Genomic DNA, 21279 nt, shown 5'->3' with positions numbered 1-21279 from the left:
TGAAAATCGACTTCTTATAAAAAGAATGGACTAACTTGGCCGGAGATAAACTTGGTACAAGAATGTGCAATAAGAAACAAAAAGTTTAAACATCGTTTTAAAGTTGAACAATATAGAAAAACTTAGTGATTATGTGGGTGTGATAAACTACATTCTTTATTTTGTTTTCCATGTTTAGTATTTTCAAAGAATAAAACTATAATTTCAATCTCGGTCTTTGGATGCCGTTAAAATTAACGGCTTTTAAACAGTTTTGACAAAGCCATTTCATTATTCGTAACTTCTGCCTCCACCTTCACCACCGAAGAAGCGCCATCATTCAGTAGGTATCATATTCTGCACAAAACAAAAAAAGAGTGTGACATCCTGACTAATCGGGTCAAAGATAGGTTTCATTTTACAGAACATCTTTTGGCGAGGCCCCAAAAATTTTTCTCCTGCGGCGCTTATTCACCGTTTGTATAATTACATTCTTTAATTGAACACCCTCCTTAAATTACCACGAGCCGCCACTGCGTTTGAAAGGTCTTCGACGGGCATAGCATACTAACACTTAGAGTACCAAGCGGGGTCCCAAAGAGACCCCATCGAGTGTTTTTCTAAATAACTTTTTACACAATTTTATTTTGAGGATGTTTTTTTCAATATGTCTCATTTTAACCTTTTTAAATATTATTTATATAACACTTTTCAAAAATATTTGTTTTATATTTATTTCATCAATAAAATATGCGCTGGGGTCTCTTTGGGACCCTGCTTGGCGTTTAACGTTAGACATAAATTTAGTGCTCTATTATTGACTTCAAATCTTTTGTCTTTTCTTTTTTTTTTTTCAACTTCCTCTTTAGAATTTGCAATAAATACATCTGGTTTCATTGACACTTTGTCTCTGATATTTATGGCTCAGTTCGAGGTATAGTATAGTCGAAACGGAAATCAATCAGAATGCTCAACAAAGTGTCGATATCAATGTTTGGTATTTAAAATTCGATATGTTAAGAATTTGCAGAAGCCGCATAAAGATAAGATATTTTAACATCCCATTAATCATTGTAAATTGGTCGATGGATATTAGTATGTACAGTTAAAATAATTAGACAATAAAAATTACGCAAGAGAAATTAAACGTTTTTTCTACTTTTAAGGACAGAAAAGCAAGTTCATTTGTATGTAATCAACACAAACAGAAGAAAACAGTTGTAAAATGTATGATCCATAAAAAAAATAAATGATAACAAAACTTTAAAACACATGTTTATTTTTAGTGAAATCTTCGGTTATTCATGTAAACTATTTTTTTTTCTAAGAAAATAAAAACTTTCAACATTTAATTTTGCACAACATGTTACTTAGGGCCCAAAATAACCAAAAAAAAATATAAAAACATACAAAAATTAAATAAACAAACTGACGTCCTTTTGGGACCCCGCTTGGTAAACAACGTCACAAAAAAAGCTTGGTGCTCTGAGGATTAATACGTTGTAAAGTAAAGACCATGTACTATGTCCGAATTGGGATCACATTCTGATAATTTAATTACTAGTGGACCAGGTAAGCGGACATATCTTTTATGACACCTTTATATAATTTTACTGCTGTGTTATGTTAGTACATGTTAATTTATTAACATGTTTATAATAATGATTTTGTTTAATTTCTTTTTGTGACGTATAATTTAGGTTTACCAAGTTATCAAATTATGCCTTCACATTGATTTTCGTAGGATATTTTGAAAGAAAATATTATTAGAAAAAAAGATTTTTAAGATAGAGGCACAAACTCGGAAAATTATAAGATTTACTGGGTATTCCAATTCCCTGAGTTACTGGTTATCTGGCAACATGTAGAAGTTTGGATCAAGGAAAAGTACTAGTAGTCTATGATTTTTTCCTGGTTTTCCAATGACGACCTTTACTTTGACCTTGACCTTCAACGGACGTCATCTTCTAGAGTTTCGAGGGTTTTCGGCATTAAATTGAAATAAACAGATTATTACTCATGGGTTTTTGGGATCGCTAAACACGAATATGCCATCAGAATTGACCTACGGAGGACGTGGTGGCCAGGACCACTGCAAGGGACGTCATCTTCTAGAGTTTCGATTGTTTTCGGCATTTAATTGAAGCAAATGAATTAAAAGAGGGTTTTTTGAGGTCGCTAAACACGAATATGCCACCAGAACCGACTCCCGGAGCACCTGGTTTCCAAGGTCAATGAAAGGCGCTCCTGGAGTTTCGAGGGTCTTTGGTACTACATTAATGCAAACGGATTAGTTATAGGTTTTTGGGGTTGCTGAACACGAATACGTGGTCAGCACAGACACAGGAGCACCTGGTGCCTAAGACAGGTTATCTTCTGGAGTTTCGGAGGAATCAAACGGACTACTCTTAGGTTTTTAACTCCAAAAGTTAACCTGTCTTAGGCACCAGGTGCTCCTGTGTCTGTGCTGATCATTATTTGGAAAAATAGGGCAAATAGGGAAAAGTAGGGCAAAAAACAAAAATATAGAAGAAAAATGATAATATCTAAAAACCAGCATAATCAAAGCAGCTGAGGAAACTTGCGGGAAAGCAAAAATAGCAAATACTAACATGAGCAGAACGGAATGGTGGACGGAAGAAATACGAGAGAAAATAAAGAACAAAAAAGAAAAATGGAAGAGATACCTAAGCACAAAACATCCGGAAGATTACGAGGCATAGAAAGAAAAAAGGAAAGAGGTTAAAATAGCGGTGACAGCAGGAAAGGAAAGGTCATGGGAGAGATTTGGACAAAAAATGACAAAAAATTATAGGGAAAACCAAAAACTCTTCTACGGCGCATTAAAACAACTCAGACAAAAGAAAGAGCACACGATGCCGAATATAAAAGACAAGAATGGAAACGTACTAATAGAAGAAAAACAAATAATGGAAAGATGGAGAGAACATTTCAAAGAGCTAACTCATGCAGACACGGACAACATAGGGGAGATACAAGAAAGGAATGAAGAACAACAAGTGGAATCCATAACAAGAGAGGAATTAGAGAAAGCAATAGAAAGAGTAAAATTGGGCAAAGCACCAGGCAAGGATCATATCACTCCGGAAATGATAAAATTCATGGGGACAGAGGGAATGGATAGCATGAAAGAACTAATGAATGATATCATAAATAGAGCAGAATTACCAAAGGACTGGAAGAAAGACATTATATTACCAATACACAAAAAGGGAGACAAGAGAAACTGTAATAATTACCGAGGTATCACCATAGCAAGTATCCCTGGAAAGGTATTCGCAAGAATAATAGAGACAAGAATAAAAACCCAAATAGAAACAACTATGGAAGACACACAGTGTGGATTCAGGAAGGACAGAAGCACGCAAGACCTAATATTCACATTAAGACAAGTAAGTGAGAAGGTAATCAAGAAGAATAGAGAGATACATAAATATGTGCTTCATTGACTGGAAAAGGCGTTTGACAGAATACGAAGAAAGGACGTATGGAAGACACTAAAAGAAAGGGGAGTCGACAGACACATAATAGAAGTAATAAAGGATATGTACAAAAATAATACAAATACAGTAAGAACCAATAACGAGGAATCCAGAGAATTTACTACGGGTCAGGGCGTCAAACAGGGATGCGTGCTGAGTCCACTGCTATTCTCAGTGGTACTGGATGAAGCGATAAAGAAAGCCAAGAGAAGAATGAGAAAACTAACATTAGGATACTGGCAAATGAAACGGACTCAACTATCGGAGTTACTATTTGCAGACGACATGGTATTGATAGCAAAAAACAGAGAAGACTTACAGAACAATCTTGAAATCCTAGAAGGAGAACTATCAAACATAAATATGAAAATTAATACAGAGAAAACAAAAACAATGATAATTTCAAATACGAGGAAGACACACGCAATAGAATTAGACAGGAAACAACTAGAGCAAGTGGAATATTTTAAATACCTAGGAGTAATAATCGAATCAAATGGTAAACAAGACATGGAAATAAACGAGAGAATGGGACGAACAAGAAGCTTATTTAACGCTATGAAAACAACATTTTTGGGGAAAAAAGAAATACCGGAGAAAGTAAAAACGGCAGTCGTTAAATCAGTAGTTAGACCAACAATCATGTATAGCAGCGAGACATGGACATTGACGGGGAGACAAAAATCGAGAGTCAATGCTATGGAAATGAGGTTCCTGAGGAAAATAGCAAACAGAATGAGGACAGACAAAATACGAAACGAAACAATTAGACAAAACCTAAAACTAGAACCAATCAATGAAAAAATAGTGGAGGGACAACTTAGATGGTTCGGGGTGTTCGGGGACAAACGAGTGTTCGAAACGAGAGTGCAGGGGAAAAACAAAAGAGGAAGACCAAGAGATATGTGGGTAGATTAAATCAGGAAAGAAGTCGAGAAGAAGGGATTGACATTGGAAAGCGCAAGAAACCTAACGCAAGATCGGAAAGCATGGAGACTACAATGCCAAACGCAACTCCACCAGCCTTACACTTAAAGGTAGAAGGGCTTAGGACTAAGTAAGTAAAGTAAGTATATTTTTATAGACCCGTAGGTTGAGTGTAAATAATCTCAAAAATTTTTTTTTGGAAAAATCTTAACTTTTTTTGGGGATGACTGCAGGTCTCATTTTTTTTAATCTTGTGTATTTTATCAAACACTATTTAAAATTGTTTTTTAGTTTTTTTCCGTAAAGTTCGCTACCTTAAAAAATCCAAAAAAACTGTTCTTTTATGGGGTTTTTGGGGGTTTAAAAGTGTTTCTCCCATGCTTAAATGTTCTAAAGGACTCAGTTACATAAATTTACATATTATAACCTAAAAAAAAACAATAATTTGATCTATTTTGAAGTTTATAAAATAGGACAAATACACAAAAACCTCCTAAAGAACAGTTTTTCGGATTTTTGAAGGTGGCTAACCTTACGGAAAAATCTGAAAAAAAAATTAGAAATATAGTGTTTGATAAAATACACAAGATTAAAAAAAATGAAACCGGCAGCCATCTCCAAAAAAATGTTATACGCTTTTTTCAAAAAAAAAAAAATAAAAAAAAATATTTTGAGGTTATGTATACTCAACCTACGGGTCTATAAAAAATAGACATGTTTTCTAGAAGCCTCAAATGTGCGTGTGCATTTTTTTAAATTTTAAAATTGTGCATCCCACATAAAAAAATAAAAACGAAAAATTAAGTTTTTGATGGTGGGGGAAGGGGGAAGGTGGTGGTGGGTTAAAATTACGGTGTCTTATTTTTTAATCACATATAACTTATCACATATAACTAATCACTAAAATTGAATTCTGGGAGTGAGGGAGGGTGCCTCTTAATTTATCTATTTATCCCGTCCATACAAGATTGATGCGCCACTGTCGACGCATGTGCCACTAAAAAGTGACGGCACTGTATTTATACGTTTTACTTTAGGTTTTACTATTTAAGTTCTACTCTTATCGTGCCTAAAATGATTAGCAAATTTCACCCATATCGGTTCTTAGTCTATCAGTGTATTATCGTTCCACCGTTTCTGTAATCATAAATCATTATTAACCTATCAGAGAGGTTTTACACTTCCTTGTAAGTTTTACAAAAAAATCCCTCTGCTCTGTTTGACCTATTCGCTTGCTCTTGCCCTTCTATCTCAATCTTTCCCTAGCTTCACCTGTTCTTTTTCATTGAACTGTTATCTGATTCACCAGTAGTGAGAGTAAATAAGTGTTGCACTAAGCACTGATAAAATCTGACTTTCACATGAAATTTATTAGTCCCTCCCACACCTAGATCCAACACTAAGTAATTGTTACTTCCTCAAACAAATCTCTCACAATCTTTACATATTCAGGGAAACTCTTGTAAAAGTATGTAGAGGTCCCGTCATTTGGGTTTGGGAAGGCACTAATTTGCGTATTATGCCGCATCTAAAAATGATCTAAGAACCGTCTTTAAAGTTGGTGATTGGTTACTCACATTGAATTTTGCTACTGAGTATTGAAATTATTTAATGCTAAGGTGTGGCTTAGGAGAAACAAATTTTGACTGCTATACAAGTGCAATAATATGCAAATTAGTGCCTTCCCAAATGACGGGACCTCTAGTAACTAATTTTTCCATCAACGGCCTTATAACAAAAATTTAATCTGTTGGTCTGCCTTGCGTAAATCTAAAGTTATTTTCGAATATGTATTTTGGTTTCTTCACATAACCGTCTGTCAGTTACTCTCTTCCGTAATGTTTTCATGGTGTAAATAGTTAAAAAGTACGCAGAGACAATTATTTGGGATGTGAGCTAATACTCCGGTCAACTTACGCATCCGAGGCTACAAAAATTACCATCAAGCTGAAAATTGGCAGGATTGTTCAAAATACCATCATAAATGAAATCTAAAAAGTCCTCATAAATCCGACCCGTGCTAAAAATTTTACGCAAGGTCAAAAGTCACCAAATATGGTTTTTAGCGATTTTTAGCGAAACGGTAAGTCTTATCGTAAAATTAGTTCCAACCAAAAATGTAGATTAGATAATTATCTATAAAAAATTCCTTATTACTTTTTTTCCTGAGAGCCACTGTTTTTGAGATATAACGATTCAAACAGTGGTAATCGTCCAAGGTCCCTATACCATAGGTTGTATGGTAACTTTGACATTGACAAATGAAATATTGTCATCGTGACGTCACCCAGACGATCAATTTTACGAATTGCTTGTAAACATAATAGGATACGTGGTTTGGAGGCTATATTTTGTTATTAAATATCGTTAGTGTTTTAATTTGTGTTTATATCTTGAGATATAATGTATCTATAGATATCATTAAGCGTTTTTAGTATAATAACTTAAACCCAAAACTCTTTTACAAGTGTTCAGATACATTTTAATGTGGTTGCGTTAAGTACCTACTTACTTACTGGATTGCAGCCATCTGAAGATCGTTTGAATAAACAATTATAAACTAAATGAATATATAAAATGGGGAAAATTCCCTTTATTGCACTGAAATTGTATTTTTTTTATAATTTATTGTTAACGTAAAACTTCACAGGTACCTATTGAATGGAATCATAATGTTTTCATAGTTTTAGGTATTATAATCAAGTACCTAACGTAATTAGATGCTCTTAAGGGAAAAACTACTAATTTTGATACATAAATCTTTAGTTTAATCTCTTTTTCACCATGTTTTACATGTTAGGAGGAATTTATAATAATGTACTACATGCATTATCCCCAATTCAAAATTATTATATACCTACTCAAAATCATTTAAAAAAGTAAATTGTATTCAACCCATTATTAATATACCTAGGATATTTTAATGATTTAGTCCCATATATACACAAGAAAGAATCTACTTCTGCTTTAATTAAGTATGTAGTAATGCTATTCCACTGCATATATTTAATTGCAATTATATTCTATGATTTTTGTAACTCTACAGGCATCTACCGCATTTTTTAAAGAATATATGAAATAAATAGTCATTAAAAATCCAAACGTATTTTTTTTAATATACATATTTTCAATACATTCCTACTTTCCGAGTTCATTTCAATGAGTGAAGTGAATGAATTTGAATGCAGCATTCTGGGTGACGTCACTCCCGCCATTAGATTCTCGACGCTGATTGGTGGAAAGTTACCATACAACCTGTCTATTTATGAACCTTGGTAATCGTCATAATATGCGCACACGTTTCCACACCACCTTTGAGGTAGTGTACTTAGCGCGTTTTTTAACGTGGTTTCCCCAGTAGTCCTATTCCACGGATCTGTTATGATTCTGTTTAATTTAAAGCTATTTAATAATTGATATTGGCAAGGGTTAAAAATGATAAAAGTTGTATAAAGCGGTACAAATAAAAAAAAAAAGGGAAATTTATCCAAACTGGTTCATAATTTTCTCTTCTCTTCTTCTCTTCTTTTCTCTTCTTCATCTTCTAGTTCTTCTTCTTCTTGTTCTTTTTCTTCTTCTTCTTGTTCATCCTGGGTGCAAATAAATTGTCCCAATAATGACACATCGCATGGCTCCTCGATAGAATCAAATGAATCCTCAATTGTTGGTGATTCAACATTGGAGCACGGCCGGTTTTGACAATTAGTGCATGCTACCGAACAAAACAGTCCAACTTTTTTGCAACCACATTTAGCGCTATATCCCTTTTTACAGTTGCAAAAAATTGTGTTCAGGAGTTTTTCCGGCGCAGGGGGGAGTAAAGTTTGAATTGGTTCTAATGAACTGTCGACTAATTTCCATCTCCAGTCTTTTGGATCTAGCTGATAACCAAGTCACACTTGAATTTAATAATACACCCGAAAAAGATGTTGATGAGCAGCCGCTGAGGTTGGAGGAAGACAAGATAACTGCAGTTGTTTTTTGTTTCGAGTACTTTAAAAAAAAAACATGCATATCGAAACTTATCTAAGCACGTAGTTTTCTTAGGCGCTCCATACATAGAGAGAAGAAAGCTAATTCCGTTGGAAATAACTTCTTGTGGAGTTGAATTAGTTTTTTTTTAAACTTCAGCTCATTCAAGTAAATCTTGTTTTTCAAACATTTTAAAAACAGTCGTTTTACCCCTCCTGAAAAATGCAGATGTCGTAGCACAGCCAGTTATTGCGTGTAAAAATAGTATATGATTTTGACATTTTGCAAAAGTAGATAAACTTTTCGATGAATATATTTCCGATTGGAGTTCTACCAGTGAGTAATACGAGCAAGTCTACATCTTCACCCACAACAATAGTTGTATTTGTTAAATTGAATTGCTCTCTGGCTGTTTCAATTATCATTACGTCAGCATCATTATTAGCTTGTTTTACCGATATATTTTCAGCAATAAAGTTTTATTTCAGCATTAAAATGAACCGAGATTTGTTGTGAGTATTTGCAAGAAATTTCTGTTGAGTGGTAGATACTGTCATAGATTGATCAAATAAAATATTAGAAGATGAAGATGTTGCTGAAGTTCTACGACGTTGTTCTGCAGCTTTAATATTTCTCGTAAAATCATTATAGCCATCAAATAAAGTTGTCTTTCATTATTATGTTCAAACCCTTCTGAGAAAAGAATAGGTAGGGTGATTAGATTAGCCGACGAACGTGTTTATTCCGACAAAACCCATCTTTACAAATTTAAGTAAGGCGCATAAATAAAAAGAATTATTATAAGTTAATACTTTGTCATATCAATTTACTATGTTTGTTGGGATTAAGCCGTAAAATTCAAATAATTCTTATTACTTTCGCCTTACATTTACTTTGTAAAGATTTTTTTATTGGCACTGTAATATAATACAGCTTATACATTGCATCCCTCGGTAGACCGCAAGCTGTATAGTAGACAAATTATCATATTTATAATCTTATATTATTATGTATAATATAAGTTAAGTTGACCGATAGAATATTACGTTTACTTGTATTACAGCTTCAGTGATGTACATATATACCTGGTGTACTAATAGATATATTATGACGATTAGAAGTCTTTCAACTCTTTGAATCGTTGTGTCTCAAAAACAGTGGCTCTTAGGAAAAAAACTATTAAGATATTTTTTATAGATAATTATCTAACCTACATTTTTTGTTAGAGCTAATTTTACGATAAAACTTACCGTTTCGCTGAAAATCGCTAAAAACCATATTTGGTGACCTTTGACCCCGCGTCGGGTCGGGTTTATGAGGACTTTTTAGATTTCATTTATGATGGTATTTTGAACAATCCTGCCAATTTTCAGCTTGATGGTAATTATTAGTGGCTCTTAGGAAAAAAACTATTCAAGATATTTTTTATAGATAATTATCTAACCTACATTTTTTGTTACAGCTAATTTTACGATAAAACTTACCGTTTCGCTGAAAATCGCTAAAAACCATATTTGGTGACCTTTGACCCCGCGTCGGGTCGGGTTTATGAGGACTTTTTAGATTTCATTTATGATGGTATTTTGAACAATCCTGCCAATTTTCAGCTTGATGGTAATTATTAGTGGCTCTTAGGAAAAAAACTATTAAGATATTTTTTATAGATAATTATCTAACCTACATTTTTTGTTACAGCTAATTTTACGATAAAACTTACCGTTTCGCTGAAAATCGCTAAAAACCATATTTGGTGACCTTTGACCCCGCGTCAATTTTTTAGCAGGGGTCGGGTTTATGAGGACTTTTTAGATTTCATTTATGATGGTATTTTGAACAATCCTGCCAATTTTCAGCTTGATGGTAATTATTGTAGCCTCACTCCTATTTTTGAGTCTAACTAGACCGGTCTATAAATAAACAATGGGACCGCAGCCTTGAAATAAAACGACGCATTGAGATGGCCAGAAGCGCTTTCGATAAGATGAAAACAGTATTATGCAATGGAAAACTGGGAACAGAAATTAGAACTAGAGTATTGAAATGCTACGTATTCTCTGTTTTTTTATATGGAGTTGAAGCCTGGACAATTACCGACGCAACTGAAGAAAGACTTGTCAGTTTTGAGATGTGGTGTTATCGAAGAATGCGGAAATTATCATGGACACAACAAACACGGAAATATTAAGAAAGATGAAAAAGAAAGAGAAATACTTCAACACTATGAAGGAAATACTTTGTTCACATACTAAGAAATGAAAAATTAGAGTTGATGCGATTAGTTATACAAGGGAAAGTGGAAGGAAAAAGAGGAACGGGGAGACGACGCACGTCACTGTTGAAAATTTTAAAGCAGTGGAGTGGAAAAATAACAATAGAACTCTTCAGAACCGCTGCAGACAGAGTAAAATGGGTCATGATGATTGCCAATGTCCTTAAAGAATGAGGCAAATAAAGAAGAAGTAGTTTTATGACCTTGTACTTTGTGCATTGTTGAAAATCCTTTGTTTTTGTAAACACGCAGTAATATACTGCTTTTCCCTATTCGCCTTGTGTTTGTCTAAGTTTCAAAATTCGAGTTAACAAACCTATTAGCTAACTTGTTCCCATCTCTCCTAAAACTGTTCACACTTTCACATTGATATCACCTGGTCCAACTGCTTTATCTTTCTTTATATTTTGAAGTTCTTCACCAACATACCGCCAGATCTCTTCATTCTCAAGCTCTTTTATAGGAGCTCATAGCAGTCTCTCTAATAATAATAGCCATATTTCTCCAAATTGTAATATGACTTCTCTTAATGCTCCAGCTCATTTTTATAACATTTTTGGTCTGAATAAACACTTTTTCTCCTCTTCTGTCATCCACCATTTGATTTTGAACAGTCCTCTTCGCCATTTTGGTTTCGTTTCGCTTCTTAGTTCAATATACATCACAAGAAACTTGCTCACTATACTCCGTCTGTACAGAAAGGTATACTTCTAAATAATTAAGTTTTAAGTATTTATACAAACTTTTCATACGGTAGAAATGGTATTACGTCATCACGTGACATTGTAGTCCGTTTTAAGGAATCTTTTTTTCTAATAATATTTTCTTTCAAAATATCCTACGAAAATCAATGTAAAGGCATAACTTTGATTACTTGGTAAACCTAAATTATACGTCACAAAAAGAAATTAAACAAAATCATTATTATAAACATGTTAATAAATTAACATGTACATAACACAGCAGTAAAATGTTTTATATAAAGGTGTCATGGGTTGTACAAAATACCCTGGACTTTTTGACTAAAATTCTTAATTTTTAAACGCTTTTCTTTAGTTCAATCGTTTGCGTCAAACCTTTAGACGTTAATTTGACTGCCTTTTCTTCAATGCAAATGAATGAAATTTTGCAGACATATGCATTTGCGGGAACAATACACGAATAGTCAATAAAATTTTTTTTATGTTTATTAATTGTTTAAATAAAAAAAACGATTTTAATGGAAAATGCTCAAATTCTCTTGTTTTTTACAATGTAGAAACTTGAAACAGCTACAGATTGTAGCTAATTATATGAACTATACATGATTTCACTTTTTACCTTAATTGCTTACGTTATGCTTCATAAATAAACAATAAAGTTTCAAATTTATCCAGTTTCTGTCCGATTTCTATACAGTTTTCAGCGAAAAAAGTTATGGCACCGCAGAGAGACGAATGCTGCCCTTAGTATTGTCGTGGGCTTTGACTGTCCATAAAACGGAAGGTTCGACTGTTGACTACGCTGTCGTGAATTTGGGCCCGAAAATGTTTGCGTAAGGACAGGCTTACGTTGCATTAAGCCGAGTGCGATAATTAAGGCACGTATCCATACAAGGGTGAACCCCGCTCGGTGTAGCTGCTCAAATGGATACGGCATGCGCTCCCCTACATATAAACCACAAACCGGTTGAATCGAAGAGGGCGAACGCCGAGCGGCGATTACCGACGTATCCACTATGTGGAGCTGCTACACCGAGCGAGGTTTACCCTTGTATAAATACGTACCTTTAGACAGTTTGCGCATCTAAGGACTGCTTTGCGAGAAATTAACAGGGTCTACACCGTGCAATAGTAAAGCATTAGAAGAGATGGAAAGACTGCGAAAACTGTAATAGGTGTAAATAATGATTTTGATTTAAGAAATGTATGAAGAAATTACAGAAAATGTACAATGTATTTATCAAAAGTTGAAATAAATGCAAAAAATGTGTATCATATACTTACATCCTTTTTTTTAACATGACGATATATTTTAATGTTTGAAAAGTGTAAGACTAAAAAGTAAAAAATAAAAAAATATGAAAACAAATTTTTAAGAAACGCTTTTCTTTAGTTATGAGTGACTAAAATTAAAAATATAAAAAAATCAACTAAAAAGCAAAAAATAAAAAAATATCAAACTCGAAGGATTATTCGAAAAAAACGTTCGTTAAAAAATGAAAAAATCTAACACATTCGTTAAAGAAAAGCGTGGGGCGCTATCCTCAAACCGTTTATTCGATGAAGACGCGCCACACGCTTTTCTTTAACGAAGGTGTTAGATTTTTTTCATTTTTTTAACGAACATTGTTTTCGTATAATCCTTCGAGTTTGATATTTTTTTATTTTTTGCTTTTTAGTTGATTTTTTTATAATATTTTTAATTTTAGTCACTCATAACTAAAGAAAAGCGTTTCTTAAAATTTTTTTTTTTCATATTTTTTTACTTATTTCTTTTTTACAGGACGGACATAAATAAGTTGCAAACCAGTATTTAATCAGATTGGCGCTTTATAAATGTTTCTATTACTATTTTGTTAGTTTTTGTATCAACGTGCAAAAAAATTCAATCTTTATGTTTAATTCATAATGATAATGTGTGTAATCTGTATCCACTTATCTTGTTTTATATTTTTCCTAAACGTTTAATTAATAAAATAAAATAATTACAACATAACATATTCTGCATATTTATGTAAAATCGTACAGGATTTTTACTCGTGGGTCACCACACCATTGACCCAACATACTAGGGTGATTTGATATAAAACTAGCCTCTGATAGAAAAAGCAAGTTTTTTGGGATTAAATCGATTTATTTCTCAACATAGTCCACTTTTAGCTCGATACACTTAGAAAGACGATGTTCCAATTTTTTTACCCCATCCGAATAGTACTTTTGCTCGAGCTCTTCAAAATAGGCCGAAGTTTCAGCGATGACTTCATCATTTGTTGCGAAACGGCGTCCTCCAAGCCATTTTTTTTTAGGTTTGGAAACAGGAAAAAGTTGCTGGCGGCAAGATCTGGGGAATATGGTGGATGTCCAATCAATTCATAGCCCAATTCGTGTAATTTTGCCATGGCGACGGCGGATCGGTGCGTTGTCTTGGTGAAAGTGCACTTTTTTGCGTTCCAAACCGGGGCGTTTTCGACGCAATTCGGCATCGAATCGATCTAATAATGCTGCGTAGTACTCGCCATTGATTGTTTTTCCTTTTTCCAAGTAGTCGATGTGGATGATGCCCTTCGCATCCCAGAAAAAGTCGCCATCACTTTTCCGGCCGAATGTGCACTCTTTGCCTTCTTCGGCGGGCCTTCGCCGCGTTTGCGCCACTGTTTCAACTGTTCTTTGGTTTCCGTTGTGTAATAATGCACCCAGGTATCATCAACGGTGATAAATCGGCGAAAAAAATCCTTCGTATCACGCCGTATCATCGCGCGTATAGCTTCTTCGTGTCCAAATGATGGTGAATGATGTTGTGTACGCGTTCGTAGGAAATGTTTAGGACCTCTATCAACTCGCGGAGCTTAATTCGACGATTTACCATAATCATGTCATGGACTTTGTTGATCATTTCCGGCGTGGTGACATCATTTGGCCTCCCTAGACGCTCATCATCAAAAACACTCATACGACCACGAACAAATTCAACTTTCCAAAATTTTAGTGTTGCTGACGAAGGTGCAACCTCACCATATACTTCGTCCAGGTCAGCTTTGATTTGCACATTCGTTTTAAACTTTTTGTGGAGGAACTTAATCATCGAACGATACTCGATTTTTTCCATTTCTCCGAAAACACAAAATTGGCTTGCTTTTGACGGCTGTAAAAACCAAACTAATTGTTTTTAAAACTTAAAATTTTGACATACGTCATATCATGAATGGCAAATAATGTCAAAACCGAAATCAATTCGGTATCAAGTAGCGCCATCTATCAAAGGCCAGTTTAATATCAATCTATCCTCGTACATAAGAAGGTTAACTAAATTACCATACTATAACGTAACTTTTAAATTTTAAAACTGCAATTTTCTTTTTATCCTGTAAAAATCGTTCCTCCGCCTATGATCTTAGAAATAGACACATTCCTAGCTTTACTTTTCCAAGAAAAATGAGCGGGACCACTGTTATCTTCCGCTTTAATTTTTTTCTTTTGGAAACACTATACAAGGGGATCGACGGTAATAATAGCTAGTATACAGAATATAATGGTGAGAATACATCGAAAAGCATTCATAAATACATCATCAATATTTAAATCAACTGCCCTAGGCATCAGATATTAATTACTGAAATGTCACATTTGAGTTCTGAATTTCTGAACTTTCTAATCAGTCCTGGTAATTTACTGAAATACGGGTCACGTTGCCAAATTTATTTAGTACACAACAGATCTAAGAAACATTTGCAAGGAAATAAGTTATAGCTCTTTGTGTCAGTAATAATTTATAAAACGAGAGGTAAAAATTTATAAATGTGCACAGAGAGGAATTAATTCAAAAAAAAATTAATAAAAAAATGAAAGTAAAAGAATATCGATCACAACGAAAAAATAGAGAAACAGGAAAAACTAGTCAAAGATGATCAATGAAAAAAATATCAAATTATAAGGATACGCCTAAAGTAGATTAAAAAAATAACAGTGTTAAAAAAATAACAGTGTTAGCTAATTTGTTGTATTAAAGAGAAGAAATAAGGCAATAGTGCAGTGAAGACATTGAGACCATAAAATATAGGGAGCCTAGAGATAATTATTTGTAGACGAATTATGAAAATGAGCCGACAAGGGACGGATGATAAAAAAGCACTATCTTGGCAAATGCAAAAGACGGTGCATATATCTCTCATACTGGACGCAAGTTATTAACTACAATAAAGTAGTCATATAATTGGGTATTTTTTAAAACACAATGAAAGATTAACAGACTTATACTGATAATCCTACAAAAGTTTTAATTGCAGCAAAGCATAGCATAGACCTTTGACCTTTAGTTCATTAACAACTGTATTTATTTTTCAACACTAGAAAATACAGTGTTTTATAAGTAATAAAAGAAAAAAAAAACAAGCAATAATACTTTAATTGTATTAGAGTACTATGTTAACACGTTCACAGTATTGCCACAGTATATAGAGGTTCCATAGTAAAATAACTCCGTTGTCGGCGCTTTGATCTCAAGAAGTAATACCGGCAGTACGCAGTTGGTAATTCACCAGTGGTGGATGCGGGTTTTTCCTGCTAAAATCCGTACGTTTCTATGCGACTTGCAATGCGAGAGTGGGGCAAAAGCGACTGCCAACATTGCACGGTCGCCATGCGCGACTACAGACTTTACTTCCAATTTTTCGGAGAGTGGTTCTACTGTCCCTCTTTATACTGTGGTATTGCGTTCAGTGACTATAGTACAGTATAAGAGTTACCAAAAACCCTCAAGGTCACTTGCACCGCATAAACGAACGTCTGTCGTTTCTTCTCCTCACGGTTGCAGATAAATCGGTATTACCCAGCAAAACCGCTTCCATGTCAGCACTTTGATCTCAAGAAGTAATACCGCCAGTACGCAATTGGTAATTCACCAGTGGTGGATGCGGGGTTTTCCTGTTAAAACCAGTATGTTTCTATGCGGCTAGCAATGTGAGAGTGGGGCAAAAGCGACTGCCAACAATGCGCGGTCGTCATGCGCGGTCGCCATGCGCGACTAAAGATTTTACTTTCAATTTTTCGGAGAGTGGTTCTACTGTCGCTCTTTATACTATGGTATTACATACTATACTCGCTTACCGCACCGGATGGCCAGGTTCGGTCTCCGCCACAAACAAGAGAAATTTTTCACATGTTATAGATATATACACTATTAACTGATTTACAGCTAAAGCATTTTTCTATTTTTTAGGTTATCGATCACTATTTTTTAAAGATTAGAAACAATCAGAAGATACTATAAAAATATATTATTGACTTACAATATATTGACTAATACATATATAAAGAAAATAGTAAGGCCCACTTACAGTTCCCCATTATAAGAGATACCTGTCAAATATTACCTGCTCACCAATCTGGGGCTAAACATCAGTCACACTAAATTTTAATAAAAAAATTCACCAGTTGTGAGATTTATTATTCAACTAGTCCAGGGAAATATATTTTTGCCAGAACATCGCAATAGCCAGGTATTTGAAGAGTTTTCCGTTAATATATACCTCTAGTAAGCAAACCTATACTTTTTTTGCAGAAATTTGGGTCTGGTTTTTTAATTATTAACAATTGAGTGCGAAAAATGCAATTTTTTATAATTTTCGCTTATTATTAAAAAAGTATCTGTATATACTTAAATATAAACATTCTATCTATCTGAAGACGGCGAAAAGACAAAAAAAACACATATCTTAAAATCCGAAATAGAAAAAGCAATAAAGAAATTAAAAACTGGAAAATCTCCAGAGGAAGGCGGAAAACGGTGGAAGCACTTGAAAAAATAGGAAACAGGAATTAAAATAAAAAATGGCCAGATGATTGGTCTAAGCTCACTTTCATACCCATCTACAATATATTCACTAACTGACTCTAATAACTACCGTACTATAATAGCCCTAATCTTCTAAGCAATTAAAGTTTTTCTTACTATAATTAACAAGAGATTAAAATTAATATTTTTACCACAGGTCCACCAAGAACAATGTTAATTTGTCTCCGGAAGAGGCATACGAGAACATATATTATTAATCTCCAAAAAATTATAGAAAATCTAGAGAATTTGACATAGAAACACAGAAACATAGATAATATAATGTGACATAAAATGTAGCGAACACTAACAGAAATGGGCATTCCCGAACATCTAATATACCTACTAAAACAACTGTATGTCAACAACACAGCAAATTTTAAGGGTCAACAACACATATTATTCAATATGGATAGCGAACACATCATGTGCATTGTGTTTGATGGATGGCAAGGAGGGATATCAGTCGGAGGTCGAAAAATCAGACATATACACTATGCTGACGACACTTTAGTACTAGCATCATCAACAGATGTTAATCAGCAACGAGACAGAATATGCAGAAAAAAAGTGAGAAATTAGCCAAAGAAGGTAAAAAAGTGGGTATGGAGATAAACACGAATAAAACTGAACTAATGAAGATTAACACACCGAGAGAAATGGGCATACAAATAGAAAACCAAGAGCTGAAATCAGTGGAAAGAATCAGTTATCTAGGAAGCATACTGAACACGACAGGAGGAGCAGAGAAGTATATTCAAACACGAATTGACAAAGCACAGACAGCATACTATATGTTAAATAATATATGGAAATCTAATGAGATAAAACTGGACACCAAAATAAAAAATCTTCAATACTTAGTAATGTAAAGGCAGTACTACTATACGGATCACAAACTTGGAGAATAACAAAACACAACACTGGAAAGAAAAAATATTTTGGCCCAACCGGATCATAAACTCAAATAGAAAAAAACTAAACAAGAACCAATACATAAAGAAATAAGGCAGAGAAGATGGAAACGGTTGGGCCATACTCTGCGGACACAGACATAACAAAACAACCATTGGAATTCCAACCTCCAGAAAAACGGAAACAAGGGAGGCCGATAAATATATGGAAGAAAACAATTATTAAAGAAGCAGAATACGTCGGCCTAACCTGGCAAGAAGTCAGAGAAAAAGGACAAGATCGGTAAAAATGGAGAGTGACAGTAGATGTCCTATGTTATGTTCCAGTGGGAACCAAGAGGATAAGTAAGTTAGTAAGTAAGATAATATTAGTCGTAAATATGGACTTATAATTAAAGGCGGGTCTAAATTACTACTGAAGAACGAACGTGGTTCACACTAAAAAACAAGCGTTATCTACGCTTCTGTGCAATACGTTTCGTGAGAAACGTTATTGTGTTTACACTGGGCACGAGAGTTTTATGTGTTAGTAGTGGACATGGCATCATCATTTGTATTAGAGGCTACTATAACAACCTGCGAAATAATAGCTATTATTTCTCTAGTACATGTTTTGCTGTAAAATTTTCAATTTCAAGCTGAGCAACAATTCTTTCTACTGCTGCGTTTCGTGCGTCATTCTTTTTATACCTTGCGTCAGAATCATTCCAGAGTACAGGATCACTTTCGTACAATTCTACAAATCTAACATATAACGGTCTCCCGTTCATTCAGATGCTCATTTTTGAGGGTAAAAGCACGTGCTTAATCAAATACAAACTCTCTACGACTGTCTTTAGGGCGTGAAATATTTAAAATGTTTAATGTCTATCGTGGCGTGGCGTAGACCATTCGTGAGGCAATCGTGCTGCACGAACATCTGTTTACATTAAGGCGGGTTGACATTACTAGTGAATAACGAACGTGGCTCACGCTTACATATTTTGCCCGTGCTATTTTTAGATATTTTATTATCTATTTTCAAACTCGAGCAGTACATTTGTATTTATACAATGCATAGATACAAATGTACTGCTCGAGTTTGAAAATAGATAATAAAATATCTAACAATAGCAGGGACAAAATACGTAAGCGTGAGCCACGTTTGTTATTCACTAGTAATGTCAACCCGCCTTTAGTCGTTCAGCACGTGCCAACTACGTAAGCGTGAGCCACGTTCGTTATTCACTAGTAATGTCAACCCGCCTTAATTATTAACAGAAGACCAAGGTAATAATCATTGATCAAACTAGAAATAACTAGCCAAAAATAGGAAACGTAGCAGGGTATGCAGTGGTAAGCCGTTTCAATTACTTAGGGGCTGCCCATTAATCACGTGAGGCTCGAAAGGGGGGAGGAGGGGTCCATAAAAAATCACGAAATGTCACAATACACGTGATATAGATGGTCTTAAACCTCTCCATGTATCACCTAGGGGGAAAGGGGGTTAAGAAATTCCAAAAAAAACATCACGTGATTAATGGACGACCCCTTAGGTTGTGTTATCACAATCAATGGTGGATGCGAAGAAGAAACACGTCGACGCCTTACAAGGCCAGATCAGCAACGGTCAAACTTACTGAAATCTGGAAAGATATAGGTATTGGATTTTGACAAGAGCTATGAGTCATGCCGATTTAGTACACAAGATTATGTGAATTTTTCAATGTGATAGCTCTTGTCAAAATCCATTACCTATACATCCTACATCATAATATATCGTTCTAGTTTAATATTTAAGAGGCTTAAAGCAAGGTAATAATTTTATATTATGTAGTTATTAAACTGAAGCATTTATCATTATTTTCATTATCATTATTTTAATAAATAATAATATATTTTAAACGTTTCATAACTTGGTATATATTGCCATTTGTTTTGTGATATTGTTTATTACAATAGAATTTTATAATATATTTAAAGGATTTTATAATATATTAAAAAAATCCAATTTATTCGAGATCTTCGCAGGGTACATTAATTCAGAAAGTAGCAGGTCTCTAGTCGGCGTGTCAAACGTGACAACAGCGCATAACAACACATGGTATATAGACCACCCAAGATGCGATCTGACGTCACAAGACCACCCAAGACCAAACGGAATACCGCGTACTCGACGAAACAGAGATGGAGAGGGCAGTTGGTATAGTTATTTTGGAACATTAATTATTTCTTAGGTTCTTGGAATCTGATATCGTTAAGAGATTGAAATTGTAAGATCCGAAGAATTTGATACAGGGATTGGCTTTAAAGGATTTTATATGAACAAGAATTAGTCATTTGAGGTTTTCTTAGATAAAAAATGATATAAAATATAACAAATATATTATGTACATAATGCAAAATTAGAGCTATACTTGTGATTTTTTTATACTTAATTATATTTTTCTGATTATTTGTTTGAGTTTCCTTTGAATAAAATGGAAATTCAGAATACATCCACCGACAGTCTTGTGTGTGGCGATTCAATGACTTAAAATGAAGTATTTTTAATTCAAATTGTGATTTATTTCCACAAAATATAGTAATGAATTTTATCTAGTACTTACTACGAAGGTTTTTGTCAAACAAAATTCTCTTCTTGGCTACTGTATAGTTGAGACAACTAACTAAATTATAAAAAATTACATTGTATTTATATAGGATTAGATCACAATTAATTGATTGTAATGAAAATTACATTTTAGATTTTTTGTTTTAACGATTCAATTTCCACTCAGGAAACCGTTTAAAAAAAGATTTTTTGAATAAGAAGTTATTTTCACCTGTGGTCGTTTATTAAGGGACTATCCTAGTGTAAAAGTACGAAATTCATATACTTTTTTTGGGAATTTCTGAAATAAAAAGTACTCTACCAATTGTTTTGAAAATTTGCGTGAGCATTTATTATAAAAAGAAGTACATGTAAAACAATTTTCATAAAAAATATTGAAAATTAAACGACTTATGCGCTATCTACTGGCACCGTGAAAATAAAAACATGGCTCCACTGCTGCAGTGATTGGGACTAATAGAGATCCTGAAACATAAAATTTCAAAGTGATTAATGAAATATGAGTTATTTCCTATACCACCAACTAGGATTTTTGAAAAATATTAAAATTTGGAAAAACGACGAAGTGTTGAAAAAAAAAATTTAAATTAG

The 21279-nt window shown here is 34.0% G+C and overlaps 1 protein-coding gene across 1 annotated transcript in view; it reads right to left on the bottom strand.

Annotated features, from left to right (window-relative positions):
- Nucleotides 1-21279, bottom strand: part of LOC114339544 (protein patched) — a 195185-nt gene that overhangs the window by 104505 nt on the left and 69401 nt on the right. The gene's annotated exons all lie outside the window — the stretch shown is intronic.

Source organism: Diabrotica virgifera, chromosome 10 (genome assembly GCF_917563875.1).
Source record: "Diabrotica virgifera virgifera chromosome 10, PGI_DIABVI_V3a".
Lineage (NCBI taxonomy): Eukaryota > Metazoa > Arthropoda > Insecta > Coleoptera > Chrysomelidae > Diabrotica > Diabrotica virgifera.
The sequence above is the reverse complement of the archived record's forward strand: the minus strand, read 5'-3'. Positions and strand labels throughout refer to the sequence as shown.